At 38.3% G+C, this 25,000-nt stretch overlaps 1 protein-coding gene across 1 annotated transcript in view; it reads right to left on the reverse strand.

Annotated features, from left to right (window-relative positions):
• Positions 1-25,000, reverse strand: part of LOC136829500 (SAP30-binding protein) — a 458,698-nt gene that overhangs the window by 50,493 nt on the left and 383,205 nt on the right. The window contains exon 2 of the mRNA XM_067088281.1: positions 16,365-16,397. The gene's annotated coding sequence lies outside the window, so the exon portion shown is untranslated. The remainder of the gene's footprint in view (positions 1-16,364; positions 16,398-25,000) is intronic.

Genomic DNA, 25,000 nt, shown 5'->3' on the forward strand with positions numbered 1-25,000 from the left:
AGCCTCAGTAGTTTTTAAGATCTGAGGGCGGACAGAAAAAGTGCGGACAGAAAAACGTGCGCACGGACAGACAAAGCCTGCACAATCGTTTTCTTTTCAGAAAACTAAAAAAACCAAAAACACCTTTAAATATCTTAGAAAAAGTTGATAAAAACTGAGACTATTTCTTCCGACGAAAGAAAACAGTTTCAAGATCTTGCAAAACCGTCAACTTGCGTAACGATTTGAAATTTGAATTCTCTTGTCTATAACTAATAGTTATTGACCTATTGTTAACGTGTAATACTTATAAGGACTCAATAGAATCAACCGTAATCACATTTCTCTTCTTCAAGTAACTATTTTGAATTAGACGCTTCAGTAACAATTACCTCAAAACTGATGTCTTCTCAAGGTGGCCAGTAATAGTCACAGGAAAAAAAAAAAGGTCACATTAATTTATGGTGGGGGGTTATAAAGTCACAGGGGAAAAATTCACAGTATTTCTTTGGGGTCATTATCTTTTTGATATTTACAGTCTTTTGTTTATGTTTATACGGGTCACTATCTAGAAAAGATTAATGTGACTTTTTTTCCTGAATTCCTTCTCAAAAGAATCTAACTGGACTCGTATAAGTATATATTATGCATCCAACATGTTCTAAAACGCGCAAGTGTCCATAAGAATAGCAGACATGTTGTAAGAATTCACGTAATCAAGACGAGAAGGTTACTAACAATGTTAACCCAACATAGCGTGCATAAGCAGACATGGCGAAGGAAACTTGCGCCGTATTTTGGATACACTTATCAAAAAACGATATCCCTAATGGCACCTGAGTTACGAAAATATAACAATTATATATATATATATATATATATATATATATATATATATATATATATATATATATATATATATATATATATATATATATGAATCATACAGAAAACCAGCAATGTTGTTCAATGGGTGTCTTTTGGATCATTCAAGACCGCAAGGTGGTGTTCTGATTTTTCAGCACCTTGAAGAGAACACAAGACTTTACCTCAGTAAAATTCTGCTCTTTATCCAGCATCATTCAGCGCCATACGTGAACAATATTACGTCTGGTCTTCGCATAATAAACGGAATGAAAACGAGAATAGCTAAAAAGTTTTCTAAAAAGGAAAGGACAAGCATATAACATGGAACACAAACATTCAACAATTTTATGTAAGTAACCTCTAAAACCCTAACGTAGCTAATTGAGTATTATGCCAACGAGCAACGCTACAAAACTACATTCAAAAGAAACCCCCCTTTCTTCATTTTCAATAGAGACGTAGCGTTCAAGAAAGCACTAAACAGAAAAAAAAGAAAAGCATTATACTCATTCCCTCATGCAAACGCGTGGAAACAGAAGGGTAATAGAAACCAGCCCCGCCATCTAGCGGCGAGCGGAACAAACACCTTCGCAACAATAGCAGGAAGCAGTAAAAGCAGAGGAAAAAAGGGAAAGATAAGCTGAAAAAGAGGAGAAGAAAGAGAAGAAAAAGTAGAAGAAGAAGAAGACGAAGAAGAAGCGGCAAGAAAGAGAGAGAGTGCGGGAAGGAGAAAGAGAACGGAGAGGCAGCAAGGCATCCCTCACAGAACTCTTGCAAGTTCTAAGTAAGAACTAAATTAGGCGACTCTTAAATATTAGGCGTAACACCTTAGTGAGCCGCGTGCCATGTGAATGAGCCATATAACAAGAGTGTGAGCCATCTAGCACAGTAATGCTGCCATCAAGTATGCTCAGGGCGTCATACAACACGGTGATGCCCTATTAGCCGGCAGAGAACTTTAAATGTGTTCATAATTCTCAAGCTTTTACCGGGGGATTTTACGTAGTAATTATTTGTCTTAATATTACCCTAAGTTATAAATGCTACGAGAACAGCCCAGGTAGTGGAGGAGGGCGGGGGAGGGATGTGGGAGGGAGAGAGGAAGGGGGGAGGGAAGGAGGAAAGCAGTGGGTCAGCAGCTAATGGGAAGAAGAGGAGAAGGAGAAGGAGGATGAGGAGGAGGAGGAGTAGGAGAAGAGGGGGGATAGGGAGGGAGAGGGAAAGAGAAGTGATGATTCTCATCCTGGAAATGTTAGCGGGTAACATTTCCAGTAAGTAATGTTACGGTGTTGTTTATTTATTTATTTTTTTCCTTAACCCCAAACTAACGGGATCATTCTCAGCAAATTCCAGCAAACGATCAAATGGACGAAACTTCTTAGCGGTGGAGGAGAGAGAGAGAGAGAGAGAGAGAGAGAGAGAGAGAGAGAGAGAGAGAGAGAGAGAGAGAGAGAGACTGTATTCATCAGCTGGATTGAAACACATTTTGCTCAAATTGTTTTGTAATTCATGCGGTTATGTGCTTTTATACCCTAAGGTGTCTAGCTATTATATACAACTATTAAGAAATGTAGATATATAATAATCAGTACTGCAGAAGTACAATGGACTTAGTACTGTGGACTATGGCAAGGGTTGTATGTCACGCCTTTCCCCATAAGCAAAAACGAAACCAATATATATATATATATATATATATATATATATATATATATATATATACATATATACATACATATATTACATACTTTTTAATATTCCTCTAGGCTGGGATGTAAGAGCAAGTTGACTGTCGTAAGGGTCAGAAGAGTGGCTGGAGGTATAGCTGATCATTATTAGGCTGAATCAAAAATTGCATTGCAAATATCTTTTTAGAATGAGATATTTAACCAGATGTCCTGTCCCATGGATGTTAAAGGTACTGGTATGTCGAAAGTATCTGGCATTTCTTGGTGGCTACCCGTCCAAGCGCTGGCCAGACCTAACATTAAGACTAACATTGCTGAACTTCGGTGAACGAACGACTAACGGTACAGCAAATGCTGGAATTTCTGCGTGGTATTGACTCTCAATCGACAAAAGTACGAGACCCCTCTGCATCATCCCCTGGGGGGCCGTAAGAATAAATTGGACTGGACATATAAATATACATAGACAAGAAATCTATAGGTATTCAACCATACACCCCTTCTCCTTGAAGGGGTGGTTCCTAAGGGCGCTAGCCTTTACGGTTCTCCCCCTAGTCATTTGGAATGAAGTTGCTACCTCTATGGTATATATATATATATATATATATATATATATATATATATATATATATATGTGTGTGTGTGTGTGTGTGTGTGTGTGTGTGTGTGTGTGTGTGTGTGTGTGTGTGTGTGTGTGTGATACACATATTCACGCACGTAGAAATTGCCTATGCCCTATGCATTTACTTATACAAAATCATTGCCTAACATAGACGATAAAACTTTTCTAGTAGCATGAATATTAAACCAAAGTGATTAAAAACATTACTTAAAAACGATCTTAAATTTAAAGAAAAAAGTCAAAACAAAAACAAAATATGACATGGCTGAAATTGAATAACTCTCCAAGAAACAAGTCGGGAACGAACTTACCAGAAGCACTCAATGAAAAACAAACAACAGACAAAAGAGAAAAGAAGCAACGTCACGCAAATATCTGATGAAAAAAAGAAGAAGAAGAAGACGCCCAAAACAGAACGTAAAATACGACCGGCGCTAACGGTCTTGGAAGTACGGGAATAAAATTTTATGATTACCACACAATTTAACAACGAAAGTAAGCTTTGTAATGCCCGGTAAACGTCTTGCAGCTCTCGTTTGAAGATGTTTGCTTCGGGTCCGGTACATTTGTGTTATAAAGAGAGCGCACTCTTTAACACGGTAGCCGCATATCACACACACACGCAAAATGTTTCACCGACTGAATTGATTCTCTCGGGGAGGCGTCACTTTACGCGAGTTACTGCTTCAGTACGGCGAAGATGAGATCTAGATATAGAAAATGGAAGCTAAGAGGGAGAATGGGAGAGAAAAAAGGTAAACAAAACAACTACGAGTTTTGTTCAGCCTATTTGATGCGTATCAAATGTATATGTATATATACAAAGTGTATACATATACATATAATTGTTTCAAAGTATACGAATATACGTATATTTGGGCGTACATACGTTAATATACACACACAAGCGCTAATAATAAGCATAGACAGACATGTGCTTTCAAACACGCAGTTTCCTTTTAAGTTAATTTCTCTCTCTCTCTCTCTCTCTCTCTCTCTCTCTCTCTCTCTCTCTCTCTCTCTCTCTCTCTCTGTATATGACTTATTAAAACTCAACTACCTATATTTTGGGAAGTTTCGTTGAGTTCATACTGGGATATATGTTCGTTTTGATGTCATAAATGCTGAATACTTGCAGTTCATTGCAGTACGTGTATGTTTTATAAGAGCACAAATGAAAATGAAAATGAAAGGTCAAAAGGATAAGCTGAAGTTAGCCGACATAAATAAAAATGTGCTATGCTATAATTTCATTCGCCAAAAATGAAATATATATATATATAATATATATATATATATATATATATATATATATATATATATTCATTATATATATAAAATATAAATATATATATATATATATATATATATATATATATATATATATGTGTGTGTGTGTGTGTGTGTGTGTGTACATACATACATACACACACATATATATATATATATATATATATATATATATATATATATATATATATATATATATATATATTATTTATAACTAGTTTGTTTACCTCACAAGTCATTGTTTACCTAATTTGCATCCTACGTTCATTAACATTCAGGAACCACAGAGCTTAAATAAGAAGTAATATTCATAAGTATGATGGAGCCACAAAACTATTTAAATATAATAAAGTATACTAGTAAAGATATTATTACAAAACTAACAATACAGTGACATAATTCAGAATAAATCAAAATAATCTTTACTTTTTTAGTTTTCTGCAAAAGAAAACTATTGTGACAGCTTTGTCCGTCCGTCCGCACTTTTTCTGTCCGCCCTCAGATCTTGAAAACCACTGAGACCTGAGGGCCGCAAATTGGTATGTTGATCATCCACCCTCCAATCATCAAACAGACCAAATTGCAGCCCTCTAGCCTCAGTAGTTTTTATTTTATTTACGGTTAAAGTTAGCCATGCTCGTGCTTCTTGCAACGCAACAACACAGGCCACCACGGCCGGCTGAGTTTCATGGGCCGCGGATCATATAGCATTATATTATAAAGATAGATCTATTTTCTGGTGGCCTTGATTATACGCTCTAATGCGCCGAAGAAACTTCGGCGCATTTTTTACTTGATTTCTTTAAATAACAACCCAGTGACACATCACGGCACAGAATCCCCGTCTCTTCCTTACTCACTGTCTGTGTGTGTGTGTGTGCGTGTGTCTTCACCGCTCAACGTTCCAATATTCACCAATGGACCATTACTCAAAAGCCCTGACGCGCGGATCACTGTCGGTTAATATATGATATTTCGGGAGAACTTTAGATGCGTATCTTAATATTGATACATTCCATCAAGCCCCTTTATATTCATTATGCCACATTTCCTGAGGCAGCAGTAGAGATCCTTCGTAAAAAGGGCCCTCAGAGGGAGGAGGCAGGGAGGAGGGAAGAAGGGGGAAGGGGAGGTAGGGTGATGGAGTTAGAAAACCGTAGCGCTCCGTCACCCGCCCATCATCCGTCCGCCATCCATCAAGGGTGCCGCTGGATGTCGGCCTAGCTCGTGGATGGCGTCAACCGTCTCCCGGCTATAAGTCTCCATAAAAGTGACGCTCGCATTTGATTTACAGGCAACGTCTGGCCATTAAATGTGTCGGAGTGAGGGAGGCAAGCATCCGTCAGGAGGGAAATGGCCCTAGGGAGTAGGGAGAGGGGCCCTGGCCCCCCTTCTTCCACCCTCCCCCTTACGATATCCCTACACCTAACCTCCCCTTCGAAAACTAGTACGGTTGGTTGATGGTCCTCCTGCTCCTGCTGCCGCTGCTGCTGCTGCTCCTGCTGCTGCCACTAACACAATCTTCTGCTCGGCAGTTCCTCCACTACAGAAAACAACCATTACCACCTCCACTACCACTACTTACATACCCATTTCAGCAAGAGGTGTCCCTAGTTGCCTCACCCTAGACTCAAAAGCACACAAACTGCTCATCCACCCATTGCAATTGCTTGGTCGTTCATTTTATCCTCCTCCAGGATGTTCTCCATCTCAGATATTCCCGTTTCTTCCATTTCACTAACATCTCTATATTACTGTTACATTCTCTCATTTTAAGCTTCAATACTGCATAAGACAAACGGAAGAGATGGAAAATAAAACACAGGGTTATTGGAAAGTATCGCGGCTTCCAGTGCTGCGTAATCTCTTACATCCAAATCTAGGTTTTATAAAGACTTACGTTCCTACATAATAGTTACGGTAGTTTATCTCATTAGTAGTGTCTTGATAATTTTAGTTATTCCTCTCTCTCTCTCTCTCTCTCTCTCTCTCTCTCTCTCTCTCTCTCTCTCTTTTATGTAACGTATGCATGTATGTATGTATACTGTATACACATTTCCCACTCCTTTATTTTTTTCAATTATTTATTTCCTTCACATACGAAGAATCTATTCAGTATAAACTTTTTAAGTTTGTGTTCAAGGATTTATAGAAATTATGAAAATAACCATAAAAAATGTAAGGGGGTGTTATATGTATGGGTGTGTTAAGTTAGTATTCTTATCTAAACAGTATATATCATACACGTAAATAAAGGAAATAGAGAATACGCGTTCAGTTTTGTGTAATTAAGTTCTGAAAAGGAAATAAAAGCCACTGAAAGCAAATGTAAGCAACAAATGAAAGAAACAGAAAAAAAATCTGAACAACGACAAGGCAGTGAGAAAATGACACCTGGAGTTTTACAAGCTTTGACATCCGAGCTTTCAAAAGAGTAACTATCATTACAGTCAACAGCAAAATCTATAAACATAAAAAAATGCATAACAAGGACAAAATAAAAGATAGAAAGATGATATTTGCAGGTGGACAAAACACAACGATATCAAATCCCCACGGAACTCGGTTGTTAAACCAAATACGAAAACCTAGACCTAAGTTGACAAAACGTATCGTGAAGTTGAGAGGAACGGAAACAGAGGGGGAGAAAGATACGATCAGATACAGAGAGAGAGAGAGAGAGAGAGAGAGAGAGAGAGAGAGAGAGAGAGAGACGTGTGATGGTGTGAGAGAATAGAACGACCAATAAAAAATGGGGGTAGACTTTCGGGTCCTGCCATTCGCGGACGATAAAAACTTGGATTAGATAACAAAGCGGGCTCAGTTGAGGATCCCAGAGGCTGAAATGAAAACGGAAGAGACTGAACAAAGGCCTTCCGAAATGCGACCTCAACCATGCTATAGGGTACGTGTGTATGGATACGTGGGATATTCATAATAGGCCTACGAGTGGTTGTTTAGTGCATCACAGTTACGGGCATAAAAGTCTGGATACGGTGATCGTAATGACGAGTTGCCCCGTAAAGATCAGACGCTAATAACAGAACAAATACAATTTCGGCCAAAGGCCAAGCACTGGGACCTGTGAGGTCATTCAGCGCTGAAAGGGAAATTGACAGTAAAAAGATCTGAAAGGTGTAACGGGAGGGAAACCCCGCAGTTGCACTAAGAATCAGTTATTAGGTGAGGGTGGAAAGTAAGATGGGAGAAAGAGAATGCGAACGGAGGTACAGTAACAGGAATGAAAGGGGTTGCAGCTAGGGGCGGAAGGGACGCTGCAAAGAACCTTAAGTAAAGCCTACAGTGCACTGCGTGAGGAGCACTGACGGAACTACCCCCTTACGGGGCAGATGCTAATAGACCCAAGTTATATATAAATCGTAAGAAAAACTGGCATAAAAGGTTTTAAGAATCACGAGAGAGAGAGAGAGAGAGAGAGAGAGAGAGAGAGAGAGAGAGAGAGAGAGAGAGAGAGAGAGAGAGAGACCATAACAGGATCAACGAACTCCACACTTCATTTACCCCATGGAGGAAAGATGATGATGATGAAGACGGCGATGACAAGAGAGGGGCCAAATATATTACCTAAAAAGTGCGACATCTTTCTCCCCGTGACAAACTCTGAAGTTTACTGTTTCAGACATATTTATTAGTATTCCCCAAGAGCTGAGAAGTCATTCACGGCCATAACTCCCTTGTTTACAGTGATTGATGTCTTCATATATTTCTTGCAAGCTTTATATTTCCTTCCGTACAGGGAGAGATCATGAGTCTAAAGTGGTTCGTGTCACGCTACTTAGTCTCAGTCACACCTATTGATGATTCGGGGATCCCTTTGTAAGGAGGAAAATGTGACAGAAGGGACACAAAGATATAAGTAAAATATGCGCAATCGAGTTTTCTGTACAGCGTATAATCAAGGCCAGCGAAAACAGATCTATCTTTCGGTGGTCTCTGTACAATGCTGTATGAGCCGCGGCCCATGAAACTCTCAGCTGGCCTTGGTGGCCTGTGTTGTTGCGTTGCCATCAGCACGATCATGGCTAACTTTAACCTTAAATAAAATAAAAACTACTGTGGCTAGACGGTTGTAATTTGGTATGTTTGATGATTAGAGGGTGGATGATCAACGTACCAATTTGCATCCCTCTTGCCTCAGTAGTTTTTAAGATCTGACGGTGGACAGAAAAAGTGCGGACAGAATAAAGTGCGAACGGACAGACAAATTTGGCACAATAGTTTTCTTTTGCAGAAAACTAAAACGAGGTGTTTCAGATTTCAATTTGGAAAGGAAAAGCGAAAGTTATTAGCCCTGCTCTCTCTCTCTCTCTCTCTCTCTCTGGCAGTGTTGATTCATAGTGCGTCTCAAAATATTTTCAAGTCCTAAAATGCAAAGTAGGCCTAATAATCCTTGGGCATCGTCATTCCATTACAGTTAATAACCAGTGTCAAGCTTCTGCTACGAAGCAGCAAATTGAAGAGCGCTGTGTGAGAGGTATTAACCCTAAATTAAATTCATTTTTGGGATTATCAAGTTGTTCAAGAACTAAAAATCAACTTCAGTATTACTACATTCTCCTCCAAGCCTCTGCTTTTAAGTCTTCATGCATACATATGACAGGCACTTCAGCACATACATAAATTTTCATTATCAGCACGTCAGCTCTCTCACACATGCTACACCACTCATCAATCATGCTCCACTACTGCGCCTCATAGATATTACTGACCTTGTCTTTCGATGTTTCAGGCACGCCATCAGCCGAGTGTTGCCTGGGCTTTCATGATTTTAGATCTACCAAAACTATACTCAGCTGTAATTAACAAGCCCACTTCATCTTTCCATTCCTAATAATTTCTTTTGGTTTTCTGAAAAGAGAACTATTGAGCAGGCGTTGTCTGTCCGTCCGGAATTTTTTTTTTGGTCTGCACTTTTTTGTCCGCCCTCAGATCTTAAAAACTGCCGAGGCTAGAGGGCTGCAAATTGTTATGGTGATCATCCACCCTCTAATCATCAAACATACCAAACTGCAGCCCTCTAGCCTCAGTAGTTTTTATATTATTTAAGGTTAAAGTAAGCCATAATCGTGCTTCTGGCAACGCAACAACACAGTTTCAGGGGCCGCGGCTCATACAGCATTAGACCGTGACCACCTAAAGATAGATCTATTCTGGTGGCCTTGATTATGCGCTTTACAGAAAACTCGATTGCTCCGAAGAAACTTCTGCGCATTTTTTTACCTGTTTCATTATTTTGCCAGTATCGTCAACAGTCACTTCAACAACAATTATGAGATACACATTGACCCTTTTAGCCTCACATCATTTAAATCTGTATTTCTTCTATAATCCACATTAAGTAATCAAAACATACATTCTGTTTTGGTCATTATCTCCCAAAATTTTTCCCCATTAGATTCTTGCCTACATATTTGATCTAAAATTACTTCAGTCTCTCAGATTTTACTTTTGCCTTTTCCTTCACCCTACCAATTCTTCATCTTGCATCTATACGAGTCGCAAAGAAATATATCGGCTCCTATCTCTTTTTTACCTTTTTTTTTTATTCCTAGCTTGTTGTTTCAACAGTTTTTTACGTATATAATACTCTAATCATACTTACTCATACCATTTTTGAATCCCCTATTACCTTCCGTTACTTCTTCCAAATGAACACCATAGCATTCTTTGGAAGCCTGAATTTTAAGTCAGTGGCCCCTTGGTGGTCTTGTTCCATATGAACAGGGGTTTATATTCTCAATAATAATAATAATAATAATAATAATAATAATAATAATAATAATAATAATAATAATAATAATAATAATAATAATTAAACGTCTTCTAAATTTAAGTATACGTCGTTCAAATTTTGCGTCCATTTCTCTTCTCAATATTGTAATCATCATCTTCTCTCTATACTTAATAATTACACAATATCTAATTTTTTTGTTTATAAATCTTGCCATTCAGCTCTCCGATTTCTTTGGTAATGTCCTTCTAAGTGTGTCAGTTTGAATTTTATGCATAGTAGTCCTGTGAGAGAGAGAGAGAGAGAGAAACAACAAGAAATTGTGTACCACACGATAACATTCCGATTAGGTAGGAGGAGGGAAGAGGGTTGTAGAGTGGGGGAGAGGGGGAGTAGAATAACCCAATAAGGAGGTGTAAGAAGAAGATAAGGAGGAGAAGGATGAGAAATAGAAGGAAGAGGACGAGTAGGAGTAGGAGGAGGAGGAACAGGAGGAGGAGGGGAAGAATAACCTAATAAGGGGGCGTAGGAAGAAGAAGAAGAGAAGAAGGAGTAGGAGTAGGAGGAGGAGGGGAGGAGGAAGAGGAGGGGAAGAATAACCTAATAAGGAGGCGTAGGAAGAAGAAGAGGAGGAGGCGTAGGAGCAGGAGTAGGAGGAAGAGGAGGGGAAGAACAACCCAATAAGGAGGCGTAGGAAGAAGAAGAGGAGGAGGAGAAGGAGGAGGAGGGGAAGAACAACCCAATAAGGAGGCGTAGGAAGAAGAAGAGGAGGAGGAGAGGAAGAACAACCCATTAAGGAGGCGTAGGAAGAAGAGGAGAAGGATGAGGGGAAAAACAACCTAATAAGGAGGCGTATGAAGAAAAGGAGAAGGAGGAGGGGAAGAACAACCTAATAGGGAGGCGTAGGAAGAAGAGGAGAAGGCTGAGGGGAAGAACAACCTAATAAGGAGGCGTATGAAGAAGAGGAGAAGGAGGAGGAGGACTGTGGGAAAAACAACCCAATAAGGAGGCGTAGGAGAGGAGGAGGAGGGGGAAGAGGAGGAGGAATAAGAAGAGTGGGAGAGGGAGAAAAGGGTGGGGGTTGGGGGGGAGGTTGCCGATATAGCTGCAGGGTGGGAGAAGCAACGGAGAAGCGGTCTAGAGACAGCTTTGATTTGTGGCTGACGTATATTCAAAGTACAAAAAGTCAGCAGGTTGGTTCTTCTAAAAGCGTAATTCATCAAACGAGGGGAAAAGCGATGGGAGGAGGAAGGGGGAACTTGGCGAGGAGAGGGGGAGGAGGAAGGGAAAGGGAAAGGGGAAGTGGGAGGAGGAGGAGGAGGAAATAGGAGGAGCTAACAGGGACCGAAGAATAGATACACTAGCAAAACAATGGTTGCCATTCTCTCTCTCTCTCTCTCTCTCTCTCTCTCTCTCAAAACATCATTTATACAAAGTTCCTGCAAGGCGTACTCATGGTTTTTCTTCTGAACTAATTTTTTCACTTGTTAATAATAATAATAATAATAATAATCTAATCTACGAACCTAAACCCCCAACCAAGACGCCCTACTTCGCTTAGGCCTTAAAAACGTGGCCTCGATTAACACCGAAGAAAACTTTCTCCTGAAGGACAACTCAAAAGAAGACTTTCTCCTGAAGGACAACTCAAAAGAAGATTTTCTCCTGAAGGACAACTCAAAAGAAGATTTACTCCTGAAGGACAACTCTACGGAGAATGAACTCCCGATTTCAGTATGCTGTTACTAAAGCACTGCGTTCATCGGAAATAGACTACCCAATTTTGCAACCTGCTTTCCTCCCCAAGTATGACCAATATCGGCGTGTTACTGGCAGAATGCAGTAACCTAGAAACATCAATTATTAGAAAAATAGAGACAACCCTATACAAACTGAATGCCGCTGATGCAGCTGTCACCTTCAACACCACTTGTATAAAAGTGGGTCTAATAATAATAATAATAATAATAATAATAATAATAATAATAATAATAATAATAATAATAATAATGAAAAGTATTAAGTGGTTGAATATTAAAGCTTTCGGAACCACAAGAAAAATGAAGATAAAGTCAAATTACAGCAACAGGAACTACAAGGATTAACAATCGAAGTTCAGGAAATCATTAAAGCTTTAACTGTAAAAACACAAATGATACTTGATGGAAATATTTAAGTACCAGAATTACATCATAATTACAGTCCGAAGGTATATGACACGTTCATTTGAAAAGTTTTCTAACAGCCTTGACTAAAACGGCTAACTTGATTCTTCACTGCTGATTTATGAAGAAGTAATTGCTGATTTATATATATAAGATATATAATATATATATATATATTATATATATATATATATATATATATATATATATATATATATATATATATATATATATATATATATATATATATATATATATATATATATACTTATATATAATCAACTGATGAACATTTCTTCATAATAATACATGATCATGAGAACAAAAGTAAACAAGTTAAATTAACGAATAAAAGAAAAAGAAGCCAAAGAAAAGAAAAATAGAACAGTTTTAAATTATAATAATTACGTCACAAAAAATAGGGGCAACAGTCACTCACCATCTCGACTTCGGACACACATTACCCAAAATACGAGAAACAAGAAATATAATAAATGAAGAGACGAAGAAACTTGAAAATTCACTGTTATAGAAGATTACCTCTCGCCAAATCTCATTAGTTAACCAACGTCAGTCCTCCTCCTCCTCCTCCTCCTCCTCCTCTTCCTCTTCCTCTTCCCCTCCTCCCCCTCTTCCACTGCCTCTTCCTCTTCCTCCCCCTCCTCCTCCTCTTCCCCTCCTCCTACTCTTCCCCTCCTCCTCCTTTTCCTCCCCTCTCCTCTTCCTCCTCCTCTTCCCCTCCTCCTCTTCCCCCTTCTCTTCATCTTCCTCCCCCTCCTCCTCCTCTTCCTCCCCCCTCCTCCTCCTCCTCCTCCCTCCTCTCCTCCTCTTCCCCTCCTCCTTCTCCTCCTCCTCCTCCTCTGCCCTCATCCTCCTCCTCCTCCTCCCCTTCTCTTCCTCTTTCTCCTCTTCCTCCCACTCCTCCTCCTCTTCCTCTTCCTCCTCCTACCCATCCTCCTCCTCTTCATCTTCTTCCTCCTGCCCCTCCTCCTCCTCCTCCTCCTCTCTGACCCCTCTCTCTTCTGAAACAAGATTACTCAAATATTCCATTAAAATATCAGTCTCGTCACCTGCCCGCCCTTCACCCCTCATTCGAACCAAAGCCATGACGACCATTTTCAACATTTACTTTTTAAAACGTAGTTTTACGTCAGTGTTTTACATTAAAGATTTTCGCCGAAAAAGCAACAATACATCAATTGTATTTAAGATTGAATGCTAATTAAACGGTGATAAAAAGATGCTGAATTATGAAGATGAACTCGACGATGTGCAAGGGTAGGAAAACGTACAACTTCCCTGCAGGGCAAATAAAATACTGAAGCCTGCCTTTATTCGAACGAACATCTACATAAATACAGAGTCCTTGGATAGGGTTGTATGGGCTGTATTAAAACATTTGGGCTTAAGAGCTAAACACTTGCACAATTAGACCATTCAGCTTTATCTAATTAACCTTTTAAACTCAAAAGATTCTTCAAACTTTATCTAAAACATTTTTCAGCTTCTGATTAAACTTAACTGTAAAGCAAAATTTTTCAAATCCGCAAACATTTTCTATTGGACTATGCTCTCTTAAAAATTCCTTCACGTACCTGCATTGTCACGAATTTCTCCTTATATTACGATAAATATGTACACATTTAATGTGCTGTACTGTAATGTTTATGTGGCAGATATTATAATACGGTACACCAGCCCCTCCCACCCAATCAACGCTCAGGCCAAGGCCAAGAGAGACAAGGTCTACCAATGAGGGGGGGAGCACCTCCCACTCTGGGGTAACTACGTAAACGATGACGTATCTTAGAGGTATCTGCTCGTTACAGCAATTCACCTGCTGACGCAATAAGGAGGTAGACAAAGCTCCGCCTACGTGGGGGATTTTGGGGGGAAGTGAGCAGACCTTCTCTTTCTCTTCGCTTTGGCTCTCGGGCAACGTCAGACAGAGTTATCGAATCTACCTGAATCTATTTCCCTTCTATACAGACTTTCTTGATTTTCAAAGACTCTTTTACCCTTCTTCAGACACAGACGGTTCCAATAATCCTCTATATTCTATCTCGTTTAGTCATGATCTTCATAAAGACCAACAACACACATTAAGATCGAGACCAAGATATTTCTAGATTTTCCCTTAGATAAGATTCAATTTTGGGTTACTGAGTTTTTAGTTCTCTGTAAAATGAAACTTTTGTGCCGGCTTTGCCTGTCCGTCCGCACTTTTTCTCTCCACCTTCAGATCTTAAAACCTACAGAGGTTAGAGGGCTGCAAGCTGGTGTGTTGATCATCCACCCTCCAATCATCAAACATACAAAATTGCAGCCCTCTAGCTTCCTCAGTTTTTATTTTATTTAAGGTTAAAGTTAGCCATAATCGTGCTTCTGGCAACACAAGAACACAGGCCCCCACGGCCGGCTGAGAGTTTCGTGGGCCGCGGCTCATACGGCATTATACCGAGACCACCTAAAGATAGATCTGTTTTCAGTGGCCTTGACTATGCGCTGTACAGAAACCTCGATTGCGCCGAAGAAAATTCGGGCCATTTTTTACTTGTTTCTTCAGATCCTTATCAAATTAGGTTTACCGCTCATCAGTCAATGTTGGATGTTAAGGTTAACATTGGTAATAATAATTATGATAACATAAAAATAAAACATTTGCATCAACACCAACGATAGTAAACACAAGATACTACTATTAACTACTACCACAACTACTGCTAATAATAATAATAATAATAATAATAATAATAATAATAATAATAATAATAATAATTATTATTATTAGATAAACCCCTATTCATGTGGGACAAGCCGACAGGGTCCATTGACTTGAAATTCAAGCTTCCAAAGAATGTGGCGTTCCTTTGAAAGAAGTTCCAGAAGATAATGGGGAATACAGAAAAAAGAGTGATCGGTTATTAGAAAAGAAAAAAAGATAAATTAATAATAATAATAATAATAATAATAATAATAATAATAATAATAATAATAATAATAATAATAATAATAATAGAGATCAATTTTAGAAAAGAAAAAGATAAGTAATAATAATAATAATAATAATAATAATAATAATAATAATAATAATAATAATAATAATAAAATAATAATAATAAAAGAAATAAAAATAATAATAAAATTAATAATAAAGAGATTAATAATGACAAAAGTAAGAAAAAAATAAAATAATAATAATAATAATAATAATAATAATAATAATAATAATAATAATAATAATAATAATAATAATAATAATAATAACAACAAGTACATGGCACCTCGCATTAGATACCAAGCGTTCTGTATCGGTCAACATATGATCAACACACACATACACAACAAACACATCGTAGGTGTGTCCGTATGGAGATGAAATTGCATTTACAATATCGAGCATATGCATACCTATGCGGGTGCATATGGCCCACTGAATGTTTAGTGTTATGGGTCGTGATCTAACCGAGTTTTTTTTTTTTTTTTAAGTTGATAGAACAGCCATTTCACTTATATGCTGTGTAGTTGAATCAGTGAGAGAGAGAGAGAGAGAGAGAGAGAGAGAGAGAGAGAGAGAGAGAGAGAGAGAGAGAGAATGCTGTGTGGTTGAATCAGTGAGAGAGAGAGAGAGAGAGAGAGAGAGAGAGAGAGAGAGAGAGAGAGAGAGAGAGAGAGAGAAAGCTGTGTAGTTGAATCAGTGAGAGAGAGAGAGAGAGAGAGAGAGAGAGAGAGAGAGAGAGAGAGAGAGAGAATGCTGTGTGGTTGAATCAGTGAGAGAGAGAGAGAGAGAGAGAGAGAGAGAAAGAGAGAGAGAATGCTGTGTAGTTGCATCAGAGAGAGAGAGAGAGAGAGAGAGAGAGAGAGGAGAGATTTGTGGAGGGGCTACTTACTCAGTAATTGAATTTGTACTTAATTCGCCTTACTTAATTATTATCGTCATTACTATTATTCATTAGGTACCAGCATTCTTGTGGAATAATCCAAAAAGTATATTAACTTACCTTGTTGTCTGCCATATAACGGAATGTCAGCAACTGGAAATAGAGAAAAGAAAATGAAAAAATAAATAAACAAATATAAGTCTGAAAATAATATGTCTTATTGATTAAGCCACAGGTAATTGGAAACTTAAATTAGAATTACAGTTTTTCTAAGTCTTTCAGAAATCAGCACAGTAACATGAATCAGTGCACTGAAGGATTTTTAATCTATTACATATAAAATAGCTATATATATGTATAAATATACATATATATAATATATATATACATATATAAAATTATACATACACATATATATATTACATATTTATAATTATATATATACATACATACATACATACATACATATATATATATATATATATATATATATATATATATATATATATATATATATATATATATATATATGACAGACAACGTAACTGACAATCAAATGATAGAGTGACTTCCTATCGGATTTGTAGCCTCATCCAAGACACCCTGATTTACAAGCAAACAAGCACATGGCATTACCGAGCACACCATGTATGCATGTAACAGAACTCTGCCTTGAGGAACACCACAGAAGATATGCAAAGCTAATTTATAACAAATGAATTTATAAGTAAATGAGAAAAAAATAAACCACGCTTTTGTTGCCTGTCGTCTGAGACTTAACTACTTAGATTAAGGAAGACAAATGGGTTGGTTTCCAGGAGGCATACTGGCTCTCAAAATGCAAAGATGAAAGATAATACCGCAATGACTTGATAAGATAAGATAAGTTAAGATAAGAATATAAGACTTAGGCCAAAGGCCAAGCGCTGTGACCTATGAGGTCATTCAGCTCTGAGAGGAAAATTGAGAATAAAGAAGGCTTTAAAGGTGTAACAGGAGGAAAATCTCGCAGTTGCACTGTGAATCAATTGTCAGGAGAGGGTGAAAAGTAAGATGGAAGAAAGAGAATATGAACGGAGGTACAGTAAAAGAAATGAGAGGGGATGCAGCTAGGAGCCGAAGGGATGCTGCAAACAACCTTAAGTAATGCCTACAGTGCACCGCGTGAGGTGCAATTATGGCACTGGCCCGCTACGCGTGCAATGACTTGATGGTTAAGATTACAGTAACAAAAATGAGCTCTGGAGCAATGGAGATTGGGTGGCAATTAAGCAATCACCGCTTACAAACCCCTCAGTACATGCAATATGCTACATGGTTTCCATTAATCAGATATTTAAAAAAAACAAGAAGTGCTGAGCTTGGGGGTTAAGGATTTCACATAACCATTTTACCATTACAACCATAGCCTCTTCCCTACTTTGCACTAACAAAATATTGTAAAAACTTCCTTACTATCTTCCAGTTTCCAATAATATTTTGTTTGAGAAAATCTTAACTTCGAAATCATGAATTTCACTTACTCCAGCCCAGTTCCAGAAAAGTCGTAAGACATTCTTCATTCTCTATCAGTGAATCAAGGACTGATTAAATTATAAACCTGCAAACTACGATTTTTTTTTCCAAGTCATCTACTTTTGCATTCAAGTTGCCAGTACAGCCACCCTTTCTCTTCTTTGATCCCCACTCATTTACGAGCATAGACTAAGCACTTGAAACACGTCTTCCTCTCGTGCTGCTGCTCTACTAGCTTCAAACCACATTATCTCTGTTCTACTACAATTTCACCCCCCTCCCACGCTCGTTCGCAAGTTCCTGAGATGTATACTAGTATTGCACCAGCCCCGGTTGGTTAGGTTAGGTTAGGTTGGGTAAGGTTAGGTTAGATTGGTACCTCTATTGTAATATGTAAGTGGAAAACATGAGATTATTTTCAAGACAATTCTGTGGTTAGGTTTTAAGATATGGCGTCCCGCTTTTTTTTCAAGGAAAGGTCCCAGTACTCGGTTACGTCTCGGGAAAATGCACCCCGTCCCCTAATTCTTGACATCGCAAGAAGTATCTAACCCCTTCTCTTTATACTTGTCTATGCTACACCAACAGCAATCACTGCCATAACAGTTATGGAATACCTGCATGAAACTTTGATTCCAGAAATTAAGATATTACATGCTGTGTGCTTCATCTTGATAGGAGTAAATATTTCTTTCTCCAAAGAGTACATATAAATAATATATCTTTTTCTCTCCATATCTGTGAAGCAATAACATAAGGTATGGAGAGAGCTAAGCCAACGTTCATAGCCATTAAGTAATTTTCAAACCAGTCAATGGGCCAAACACGGTAATTTTTCAATTTAAGAAATCCTAAATGATTACCAGTCTATAATTACATATATCAATTATTTACATTAAAAGGAGGAAGCATTCCCAAAGAGGCGCAGGAAAGAGCTTAGGTCTAATCTCTAAACATTTAAACTCTTAGATTCAAAACGTACGGCTTAAAATAATCGATAACTCATAGAAAGTTCTCTGCGAAAACAAAAAATAATTGTTAGATTATGAGAAGTATTCGAATGCATGGAATAAATAAATAGCCTGTATAATTGAAACAAAAATGAAAGTATGGTATCCTGTAAAAGGAAGAACAAGTAAATGATGCGCCGAAGTTTCTTCAGCGCAATCGAGTTTTCTGTACAGCGTATAATCAAGGCCACCGAAAACAGATCTGTCTTTCAGTGGTCTCGGTATAATGCCCTATGAGCGGCGGCCCATGAACCTTTAACCACGGCCGGGTGGTGGCATATCCTATATCGCTGCCAGAAGCACGATTATGGGTAACTTTAACCTTAAGTAAAATAAAAAACTACTGATGCTAGATGGCTGCAATTTGGTATGTCTGATGACTGGAGGGTGGATGATCAACATACCAATTTGCAGCCCTCTAGCATCAGTAGTTTTTAAGATCTGAGGGCAGACAGAAAAAGTGCGGACAGAAAAGAGTGTGGACAGAATAAAGTCCGGACAGACAGACAAAGCTGGCAAAATAGTTTTCTTTTACAGAAAACTGAAAATGGCCTCTTAAAACAGGGATGAATTTAAAATGGTCTTAGTGAGAGTATCAGAAATATAGTACACGAGAGGTACAAAATATCACACCACTGGTGGAACAATAACGACGACGAGAACTAGAACGACAACATTGAAAATAATAAAAATAATGTAATAGCTACATTAATAATAATGTAAATTATATCTCTCTATTATTCTAGAGTCTGCGACGAAATTCACCATGCAAATGATACTTATTTGCAGATGTTCAACAAATTTTTCGAAGTAATACAAATAAAAAAAAAACTGTACTGCACAGATTGAGAGAGGTTATATATTTGCACATGTGTACACACAAACACACACACACACATATATATAGATATATATATACAGATATATATACATATATATAATATATATATATATATATATATATACAGATATATATACATATTACACACACACACACATATATATATATACACACACACATATATATATATATGTATGTGTGTGTGTGGATGTATATATACACATATGATTTATAAACAAGCTTAAATATTACCTCTACAGCACACTCTTTCTTATGGAACCCAAATAGCCAGTTTTTCCTTGTCAGTGAAGAGATCAAGACAGGCAAGTCAAAATGATCCAGGAGCTACAGAAGAAGACAAGAGTTGCAAATTCTGAAAGGAATTACTCTGCTAGCAAAAGCTTCTGCAGGAACTGAAGGTAGGACTCGAACAAAAAGGCACAAAGGTTTTGGCTGAGCCTAAGGCTGAGAATCATTGGTTATGTGGTCTAGCATCTAAGGAGACCAAAATTTTTTTTAGGTGTATAGGAACCAATTTGTCATAAACTCTGGAATAGATTCTTTATTAATATGAAAAGTGAAGTTTATATATATATATATATATATATATATATATATATATATATATATATATATATAAATGCATACAAATACATGTACAGTTGTTATATACGTATGTATATTATATATATATATATATATATATATATATATATATATATATATATATATATATATATATATATATATATATATATATAATATATATAAATAAGAACACAAGAACACGTGCGTATGCATATATATATATATATATATATATATATATATATATATATATATATATATAGTTCAAGTCTAGCCTCACTGTGAAGCTCTATAAAACTTTCTGTTTTGACAAGAGAATGAAGATTCCGAATCTCATCTATTCAAATCTCTATTGTGCATCACAACCGCATTTTAAAAGTAGTGACAAACAATCTTTCAAACAAGAAGAGAGAGAGAGAGAGAGAGAGAGAGAGAGAGAGGCGGCGAATATTTGGCACGGAGGCTTTTCGCAGCACCGGTGCAATTCCGCTCCATCAACTTTCATTAAGAAGTTGTTGATAATGCAAGTTTAGTGGGTGGCGGCGTAGCAGGTGTTGGATTTCTGGGCGTGAGCAGGTTAATGAGTCTCGGAACTGAGGGGAAGCGACGGCATGTCTCCCCCAAGACCCGGATGAGGGGAAGGAGCGTAATGAGGGAAGACCGCCTGAAACCCGACCCATGTACCCCGAATATTCATCACTACTCGCGCGCTAATAGCATTTGTTCATTTTAATTCCCCGACTCTCACTTTCCCGGCACAAACTCCCGTTTTCTATCGCGGCCGCCGCCCGCGATTTCCGCCTCAACGCCCTCCGGGCCTTGGGGCGAAATTCCCTAATCCCGAGGTCTCCTCGATCCAGGCGAGGCACGGGATAAGGCGCCCTGTGCCGGAAGGGCCTTTGGTTGTCTTTGGCTTAGCGGGGTGGGCGTAATCTCTTCTGCAGGAGGGAGAGTGGCTCGGCTGATGGGAGGTGGCAGACGCTCGGCGACCTGCCTGTTTGTATCTGGTGGGTGCGACGGGCCCTTCATGGGTAATGTGGCCCGCTGGGGTAATTGTTCCAACCCCCTACAAACTTTGTGTCCCCCTTTGGGAGGAGGAGGAGGAGGAGGGGGGAGGAGGAGGAGGAGGAGGAAGCCTCTCCTAGCGACTGACGGCTCCTGGGGAGGCACCTCTTCTAGCGCGTCCTAAAATTCCTAAGGAAAATAAGAGAGAGAGAGAGAGAGAGAGAGAGAGAGAGAGAGAGAGAGAGAGATGCTAACAGTTACTGACGACGGAAACTTAACACAGGATTTAGGAAATACGTCACACGACGTCTCTCTCACACGGGAAGAAATAAGCAAGCCACGACGTAAAAGGAAAATAACTTCTCTAAAGAAGCGAAGACTGTCGCTTTACCACCACAAGAAAGTCTTCAATAAGGTCTAAGAAAGAATGGAGAAACGAATGAAGAAAAAATATATAAACACAGTGACATAGAAGGTGGGGTAGGGGTGGAGGGGTGGTGGGGGGGGGGGGCGACAACACGGTCTGTTTGTCGAAATCTTTTCAGTGCGCACTCACGTGCTCCGTGGCAACGCCGAACCGATGTATTATAATTTTGGTGTTTTTATCATCACGGCCCTCCAGCCGACAAAAGCATCATGGCCATTTTTGTATAGAGCGAGACGATATGTGCTACGGAGGGCTAAGTGAACGCCCATCACTGTTAACAAACGCCCGCGCTAACATGATTAGGTGGTATACACTCCCAAGTATATAAATTTGGGAAGACCACTTCTGAATAATGTATATGACGCGTTTTCAAATGAGGTAAGGCGCCTCTCTCCACCCACCTCTCCTCCTCCTCCTCCTCCTCTTACCTCCCCTTCCTCCTCCTATTATTCCCCTCCCCATCCACCGGAGCAATGTTGCAACGAAAACAAATCTTTTGCCGAGAGGGAAAAAAAGTGCTAAAATATTTGCCCTATTTTTTTCCCGCTACATTTTTGGTTCCTCATTTGTGCAGTGTTGACAGTGGACGGGAAATCTGAGTTTCGGTCTCGACCAAGAAAGAGGAATCGAATAAACTGCCTCGGGTGGCGTGAAATATATTTGCTTGCAGTTAAATGTTTTAAAAACTAGGTTTACGGAAATCAAAATTTCACTATTGTGAGTATTGAATCTAATTTAGTAACCAAATAGTTAAACAATGCGCCGAAATTCCTTCGGCGCAATCGAGTTTCCTCTACAGCCGCTACAGCGTATAATCAAGGCAACCGTAAATAGATCTGTCTCTCTGATAGGCTGCAAATTCTGTACGAGTCTGGGAAAATGACGTTTACCCAAGATTAAAACCAGGTTTACAACGGTCATAGAAGCCATGAATATGCATCGTGATTCATCAACGAAAAACCAACATTCCTGATGCAGCTTCACACGAAGAAGAATTATGTACATACTATACCCACAACTTCCTACATGCATTGCTCAATTAGTAAGCCAAATTTCTTGTAGAATAAAAAAAACCGATTTTTTTAAAAAGATACCCTTTTCTTGGTGCTTCAATAGAAAGAATTATTAAAAAATAAAAAGATCACTGCAAGAGTGATTTTTCAATCCAGGCACTGAAATTCGAGAATACGTCTCATTTTCATTGAGGTCATCTGTGGAAAGACCCATTTTTAGTTTTCTGTAAAGAAAACTATTGTGCCTCTCGTTTTATTCAGCTTTGTCTGTCCGTCCACACTTTTTTAAATTATCTGTCTGCCCTCAGATCTTAAAAGTACTACTGAGGCTAGAGGGCTGCAGATTGGTATGTTGATCATCCACCCTCCAATCATCAAACATATCAAATTGCAGCCATCTAGCCTCAATATATTTTTAAATTTATATATACTGTATATACAAACTAAAACTGCTATGGAAATTCATACAATCATATTGGTTCCTAGCCTGGATACAGCAGGTAGGTAGACCGTAGTATATATATACGTCATATTCCTGCCATGATAAATGTGTGTTTATGAGGGGGCATACATGGGAAGTGACGTAGCTAAATTGCCATTTAGCTACGTCACTTCCCCTGCCCCCACCCCTGCACAAACACATTAGTCTCACAAACACATTTGCAAGGTCGGTGGTTCACGACTTGCCAGCAGCCCACCAGTCATCCCAGCTGTGGATGGGTGCCAAAGTGAGTTAGGTTAAAGAAAAAAGGGCGCCGGGCTGGCAATTTCATTCCTATAGATTTTTGAGAATTGTAAGATTCTACCCTTCTGGCGTCAGCCCCTGTGGGCAGAAAAAAAATACACATACACACACACTTGATTCCCTTATATTAACCCAGTGATTCTCAAACTGGGTGTCGTGGACAGACAGTGCCCAGGGGGGCCGCAAGATTGTCATGAATTTTGTCTTGGCTAGATCATCTCAATGAACATTTAAAAAAAAAAAAGTGCAGAAGTCTTCATACTATTATTATCAGTGTGTTCCACCCTAATTATGTTTATCTAATTCTTCTGATATAATCTTTGTTTGTACAGTATATTTCTGCATGTACGGTGTGCTGATTTTGGTTTGAGTACGGATGATAATTTTAATAATTAACTAAGAAGTTACTTCATGCGATATGGTGGGATGGTGTAGAAAGGGGTGCCATGGTAATGATTAGCCTACATTAGTTAAGGAACCATCACTAAAAAGAGATTGAGAACCTCTGTATTAGCCTGTAACCACAATCCAATCAAACGATACTTTAAATGTGAATATTTAAAATAAAGCAAGTAGTGCAGTCACAAATAAAAGCATGAATGCCAACTCCAAAGTATGGGTGTATTTATATCTTCGAAGACAATGCATCTCTTACAACCAGGGATGAAGAGTTAAAGGAAAAAGCGGAAAAAAAAACATTACAAGGTCGGAGGTTTCACAGAACTCCTTGCAAATAAGTGTATAAGATGCAGAGGTATGCAAACGCACACACACACACATATAATATATATTATATATATATATATATATATATATATATATATATATATATATATATAATGTATAAGTATACATAAATATATATGTATAGTTAAACACACACAAACATATATATAGCCTATATGCACATATATATACTGTATATATATACATATATATATAATATATATATACACATATACATATATATATTTATATATATAATCTGTTAAGTATTTGTGTCGTATTATTTTTCTATACCTATCATTAAATGTCTTGAGAATAGTGGAAAATAATGAAATGTTACCCTTCACATTTTATTTCATAATCTTGGTGCATACGACTGAGACTATTATTGTAAAAAAAATCATTAAAAAGTTCGCCACTAAAATGCGCTTATTATTTTGGCTATTATTTTCCTAAAATAAAATGGGCGCAGGAAAAAGGGAAAACAGTTAGTTTATTTTTATCTTGAAGGGTTTTTTTTTTCTTGGCTCCTGTCAGTCATGATTTGAGGCAAGCTTAAGACTGATTAAAGTTCATATGACTTATTTCGTATTAATAAATATGAAATAATCATTATAAAATATTGAACTGAATTAAATTGAATATAGAATTAAGGACAAAGGCCAAGCACTGAGACCTATGAGGCCACTCAGCGCTGAAAGGGATATTGAGAACAGAAATGTTTGAAAGGTGTAACAGGAAGAAAACCTCAAAGCAGTTGCACTGTGAATCATTGTTAGGAGAGGGTGGAGAGTAAGATGGAAGAAAGAGAATATGAATGGAGGTACAGTAAAGGAATGGAAGGAGTTGCAGCTAGGGTCCGAAGGCACGCTGCAGAGAGCCTTAA

The sequence above is a fragment of the Macrobrachium rosenbergii genome, chromosome 44 (genome assembly GCF_040412425.1).
Source record: "Macrobrachium rosenbergii isolate ZJJX-2024 chromosome 44, ASM4041242v1, whole genome shotgun sequence".
Classification (NCBI taxonomy): domain Eukaryota; kingdom Metazoa; phylum Arthropoda; class Malacostraca; order Decapoda; family Palaemonidae; genus Macrobrachium; species Macrobrachium rosenbergii.